The sequence below is a fragment of the Coregonus clupeaformis genome, chromosome 21, assembly GCF_020615455.1.
Source record: "Coregonus clupeaformis isolate EN_2021a chromosome 21, ASM2061545v1, whole genome shotgun sequence".
Taxonomy (NCBI): domain Eukaryota; kingdom Metazoa; phylum Chordata; class Actinopteri; order Salmoniformes; family Salmonidae; genus Coregonus; species Coregonus clupeaformis.
Window position 1 is genome coordinate 43,106,396 of NC_059212.1, and position 7,500 is coordinate 43,113,895.

At 28.8% G+C, this 7,500-nt stretch overlaps 1 protein-coding gene across 1 annotated transcript in view; it reads right to left on the reverse strand.

Annotated features, from left to right (window-relative positions):
• LOC121535545 (collagen alpha-1(VI) chain-like) overlaps positions 1 to 7,500 on the reverse strand; it is a 115,446-nt gene that overhangs the window by 30,811 nt on the left and 77,135 nt on the right. The gene's annotated exons all lie outside the window — the stretch shown is intronic.

A 7,500-nucleotide genomic window follows, 5' to 3' on the forward strand; every position in this document is an offset into this window, starting at 1 on the left:
TGTTATAAGACTACAGACTATATGTTCTATTGTTATACGACTACAGACTACATGTTCTATTGTTATAAGACTACAGACTATATGTTATATTGTTATAAGACTACAGACTACAGACTATATGTTATATTGTTATAAGACTACAGACTACAGACTATATGTTCTATTGTTATAAGACCACAGACTACAGACTATATGTTCTATTGTTATAAGACTACAGACTACAGACTACATGTTCTATTGTTAAAAGACTACAGACTACAGACTATATGTTCTATTGTTATAAGACTACAGACTACAGACTATATGTTCTATTGTTATAAGACTACAGACTACAGACTATATGTTCTGTTGTTATAAGACTACAGACTACAGACTATATGTTCTATTGTTATAAGACTACAGACTACAGACTATATGTTCTATTGTTATAAGACTACAGACTACAGACTATATGTTCTATTGTTATAAGACTACATACTACAGACTATATGTTCTATTGTTATAAGACTACAGACTACAGACTATATGTTCTATTGTTATAAGACTACAGACTATATGTTCTATTGTTATAAGACTACAGACTACAGACTATATGTTCTATTGTTATAAGACTACAGACTATATGTTCTATTGTTATAAGACTACAGACTATATGTTCTATTGTTATAATACTACAGACTATATGTTCTATTGTTATAAGACTACAGACTACAGACTATATGTTCTATTGTTACAAGACTACAGACTATATGTTCTATTGTTATAAGACTACAGACTACAGACTATATGTTCTATTGTTATAAGACTACAGACTACAGACTATATGTTCTATTGTTATAAGACTACAGACTACAGACTATATGTTCTATTGTTATAAGACTACAGACTACAGACTATATGTTCTATTGTTATAAGACTACAGACTATATGTTCTATTGTTATAAGACTACAGACTACAGACTATATGTTCTATTGTTATAAGACTACAGACTATATGTTCTATTGTTATAAGACTACAGACTATATGTTCTATTGTTATAATACTACAGACTATATGTTCTATTGTTACAAGACTACAGACTATATGTTCTATTGTTATAAGACTACAGACTACAGACTATATGTTCTATTGTTATAAGACTACAGACTACAGACTATATGTTCTATTGTTATAAGACTACAGACTACATACTATATGTTCTATTGTTATAAGACTACAGACTACAGACTATATGTTCTATTGTTATAAGACTACAGACTACAGACTATATGTTATATTGTTATAAGACTACAGACTACAGACTATATGTTCTATTGTTATAAGACTACAGACTATATGTTCTATTGTTATAAGACTACAGACTATATGTTCTATTGTTATAAGACTACAGACTACAGACTATATGTTCTATTGTTATAAGACTACAGACTACAGACTATATGTTATATTGTTATAAGACTACAGACTATATGTTCTATTGTTATAAGACTACAGACTATATGTTCTATTGTTATAAGACTACAGACTACAGACTATATGTTCTATTGTTATAAGACTACAGACTACAGACTATATGTTCTATTGTTATAAGACTACAGACTATAGGTTCTATTGTTATAAGACTACAGACTACAGACTATATGTTCTATTGTTATAAGACTACAGACTACAGACTATATGTTCTATTGTTATAAGACTACAGACTATATGTTATATTGTTATAAGACTACAGACTATATGTTCTATTGTTATAAGACTACAGACTACAGACTATATGTTCTATTGTTATAAGACTACAGACTACAGACTATATGTTCTATTGTTATAAGACTACAGACTACAGACTATATGTTCTATTGTTATAAAACTACAGACTACAGACTATATGTTCTATTGTTATAAGACTACAGACTACAGACTATATGTTCTATTGTTATAAGACTACAGACTACATACGATATGTTCTATTGTTATAAGACTACAGACTACAGACTATATGTTCTATTGTTATAAGACTACAGACTACAGACTATATGTTCTATTGATATAAGACTACAGACTATATGTTCTATTGTCATAAGACTACAGACTACAGACTATATGTTCTATTGTTATAAGACTACATACTACAGACTATATGTTCTATTGTTATAAGACTACAGACTACAGACTATATATTCTATTGTTATAAGACTACAGACTATATGTTCTATTGTTATAAGACTACAGACTATATGTTCTATTGTTATAAGACTACAGACTACAGACTATATGTTCTATTGTTATAAGACTACAGACTATATGTTCTATTGTTATAAGACTACAGACTACAGACTATATGTTCTATTGTTATAAGACTACAGACTATATGTTCTATTGTTATAAGACTACAGACTATATGTTCTATTGTTATAAGACTACAGACTACAGACTATATGTTCTATTGTTATAAGAATACAGACTATATGTTCTATTGTTATAAGACTACAGACTACAGACTATATGTTCTATTGTGATAAGACTACAGACTATATGTTCTATTGTTATAAGACTACAGACTACAGACTATATGTTCTATTGTTATAAGACTACAGACTAAATGTTCTATTGTTATACGACTACAGACTACAGACTATATGTTCTATTGTTATAAGACTACAGACTACAGACTATATGTTCTATTGTTATAAGACTACAGACTATATGTTCTATTGTTATAAGACTACAGACTATATGTTCTATTGTTATAAGACTACAGACTACATACTATATGTTCTATTGTTATAAGACTACAAAATACAGACTATATGTTCTATTGTTATAAGACTACAGACTACAGACTATATGTTCTATTGTTATAAGACTACAGACTACAGATTATATGTTATATTGTTATAAGACTACAGACTACAGACTATATGTTCTATTGTTACAAGACTACAGACTACAGACTATATGTTCTATTGTTATAAGACTACAGACTATATGTTCTATTGTTATAAGACTACAGACTATATGTTCTATTGTTATAAGACTACAGACTACAGACTATATGTTCTATTGTTATAAGACTACAGACTATATGTTCTATTGTTATAAGTCTACAGACTACAGACTATATGTTCTATTGTTATAAGACTACAGACTATATGTTCTATTGTTATAAGACTACAGACTATATGTTCTATTGTTATAAGACTACAGACTACAGACTATATGTTCTATTGTTATAAGACTACAGACTATATGTTCTATTGTTATAAGACTACAGACTACACACTATATGTTCTATTGTTATAAGACTACAGACTACAGACTATATGTTCTATTGTTATAAGACTACAGACTATATGTTCTATTGTTATAAGACTACAGACTACAGACTATATGTTCTATTGTTATAAGAATACAGACTATATGTTCTATTGTTATAAGACTACAGACTACAGACTATATGTTATATTGTGATAAGACTACAGACTATATGTTCTATTGTTATAAGACTACAGACTACAGACTATATGTTCTATTGTTATAAGACTACAGACTAAATGTTCTATTGTTATAAGACTACAGACTACAGACTATATGTTCTATTGTTATAAGACTACAGACTACAGACTATATGTTCTATTGTTATAAGACTACAGACTACAGACTATATGTTCTATTGTTATAAGACTACAGACTACAGACTATATGTTCTATTGTTATAAGACTACAGACTACAGACTATATGTTCTATTGTTATAAGACTACAGACTATATGTTCTATTGTTATAAGACTACAGACTACAAACTATATGTTCTATTGTTATAAGACTACAGACTACAGACTATATGTTCTATTGTTATAAGACTACAGAATACAGACTATATGTTATATTGTTATAAGACTACAGACTACAGACTATATGTTCTATTGTTATAAGACTACAGACTACAGACTACATGTTTTATTGTTATAAGACTACAGACTACAGACTATATGTTCTATTGTTATAAGACTACAGACTACAGACTATATGTTCTATTGTTATAAGACTACAGACTATATGTTCTATTGTTATAAGACTACAGACTACAGACTATATGTTCTATTGTTATAAGACTACAGACTACAAACTATATGTTCTATTGTTATAAGACTACAGACTACAGACTATATGTTCTATTGTTATAAGACTACAGACTACAGACTATATGTTCTATTGTTATAAGACTACAGACTACAGACTATATGTTCTATTGTTATAAGACTACAGACTACAGACTACATGTTCTATTGTTATAAGACTACAGACTACAGACTATATGTTCTATTGTTATAAGACTACAGACTATATGTTCTATTGTTATAAGACTACAGACTATATGTTCTATTGTTATAAGACTACAGACTACAGACTATATGTTCTATTGTTATAAGACTACAGACTATATGTTCTATTGTTATAAGTCTACAGACTACAGACTATATGTTCTATTGTTATAAGACTACAGACTATATGTTCTATTGTTATAAGACTACAGACTATATGTTCTATTGTTATAAGACTACAGACTACAGACTATATGTTCTATTGTTATAAGACTACAGACTATATGTTCTATTGTTATAAGACTACAGACTACACACTATATGTTCTATTGTTATAAGACTACAGACTACAGACTATATGTTCTGTTGTTATAAGACTACAGACTATATGTTCTATTGTTATAAGACTACAGACTACAGACTATATGTTCTATTGTTATAAGAATACAGACTATATGTTCTATTGTTATAAGACTACAGACTACAGACTATATGTTCTATTGTGATAAGACTACAGACTATATGTTCTATTGTTATAAGACTACAGACTACAGACTATATGTTCTATTGTTATAAGACTACAGACTAAATGTTCTATTGTTATAAGACTACAGACTACAGACTATATGTTCTATTGTTATAAGACTACAGACTACAGACTATATGTTCTATTGTTATAAGACTACAGACTACAGACTATATGTTCTATTGTTATAAGACTACAGACTAGACTATATGTTCTATTGTTATAAGACTACAGACTACAGACTATATGTTCTATTGTTATAAGACTACAGACTATATGTTCTATTGTTATAAGACTACAGACTACAAACTATATGTTCTATTGTTATAAGACTACAGACTACAGACTATATGTTCTATTGTTATAAGACTACAGAATACAGACTATATGTTATATTGTTATAAGACTACAGACTACAGACTATATGTTCTATTGTTATAAGACTACAGACTACAGACTACCTGTTGTATTGTTATAAGACTACAGACTACAGACTATATGTTCTATTGTTATAAGACTACAGACTACAGACTATATGTTCTATTGTTATAAGACTACAGACTATATGTTCTATTGTTATAAGACTACAGACTACAGACTATATGTTCTATTGTTATAAGACTACAGACTACAGACTATATGTTCTATTGTTATAAGACTACAGACTACAAACTATATGTTCTATTGTTATAAGACTACAGACTACAGACTATATGTTCTATTGTTATAAGACTACAGACTACAGACTATATGTTCTATTGTTATAAGACTACAGACTACAGACTATATGTTCTATTGTTATAAGACTACAGACTACAGACTACATGTTCTATTGTTATAAGACTACAGACTACAGACTATATGTTCTATTGTTATAAGACTACAGACTACAGACTATATGTTCTATTGTTATAAGACTACAGACTTTATGTTCTATTGTTATAAGACTACAGACTACAGACTATATGTTCTATTGTTATAAGACTACAGACTACAGACTATATGTTCTATTGTTATAAGACTACAGACTACAGACTATATGTTCTATTGTTATAAGACTACAGACTACAGACTATATGTTCTATTGTTATAAGACTACAGACTATATGTTCTATTGTTATAAGACTACAGACTACATGTTCTATTGTTATAAGACTACAGACTACAGATTATATGTTCTATTGTTATAAGACTACAGACTACAGACTATATGTTCTATTGTTATAAGACTACAGACTACAAACTATATGTTCTATTGTTATAAGACTACAGACTACAGACTATATGTTCTATTGTTATAAGACTACAGACTACAGACTATATGTTCTATTGTTATAAGACTACAGACTACAGACTATATGTTCTATTGTTATAAGACTACAGACTACAGACTACATGTTCTATTGTTATAAGACTACAGACTACAGACTATATGTTATATTGTTATAAGACTACAGACTACAGACTATATGTTCTATTGTTATAAGACTACAGACTACAGACTATATGTTCTATTGTTATAAGACTACAGACTATATGTTCTATTGTTATAAGACTACAGACTACAGACTATATGTTCTATTGTTATAAGACTACAGACTACAGACTATATGTTCTATTGTTATAAGACTACAGACTACAGACTATATGTTCTATTGTTATAAGACTACAGACTACAGACTATATGTTCTATTGTTATAAGACTACAGACTATATGTTCTATTGTTATAAGACTACAGACTACATGTTCTATTGTTATAAGACTACAGACTACAGATTATATGTTCTATTGTTATAAGACTACAGACTACATACTATATGTTCTATTGTTATAAGACTACAGACTACAAACTATATGTTCTATTGTTATAAGACTACAGACTACAGACTATATGTTCTATTGTTATAAGACTACAGACTACAGACTATATGTTATATTGTTATAAGACTACAGACTACAGACTATATGTTCTATTGTTATAAGACTACAGACTACAGACTACATGTTCTATTGTTATAAGACTACAGACTACAGACTATATGTTATATTGTTATAAGACTACAGACTACAGACTATATGTTCTATTGTTATAAGACTACAGACTATATGTTCTATTATTATAAGACTACAGACTACAGACTATATGTTCTATTGTTATAAGACTACAGACTACAGACTATATGTTCTATTGTTATAAGACTACAGACTACAAACTATATGTTCTATTGTTATAAGACTACAGACTACAGACTATATGTTCTATTGTTATAAGACTACAGACTACAGACTATATGTTATATTGTTATAAGACTACAGACTACAGACTATATGTTCTATTGTTATAAGACTACAGACTACAGACTACATGTTCTATTGTTATAAGACTACAGACTACAGACTATATGTTCTATTGTTATAAGACTACAGACTACAGACTATATGTTCTATTGTTATAAGACTACAGACTATATGTTCTATTGTTATAAGACTACAGACTACAGACTATATGTTCTATTGTTATAAGACTACAGACTACAGACTATATGTTCTATTGTTATAAGACTACAGACTACAGACTATATGTTCTATTGTTATAAGACTACAGACTACAGACTATATGTTCTATTGTTATAAGACTACAGACTACAGAC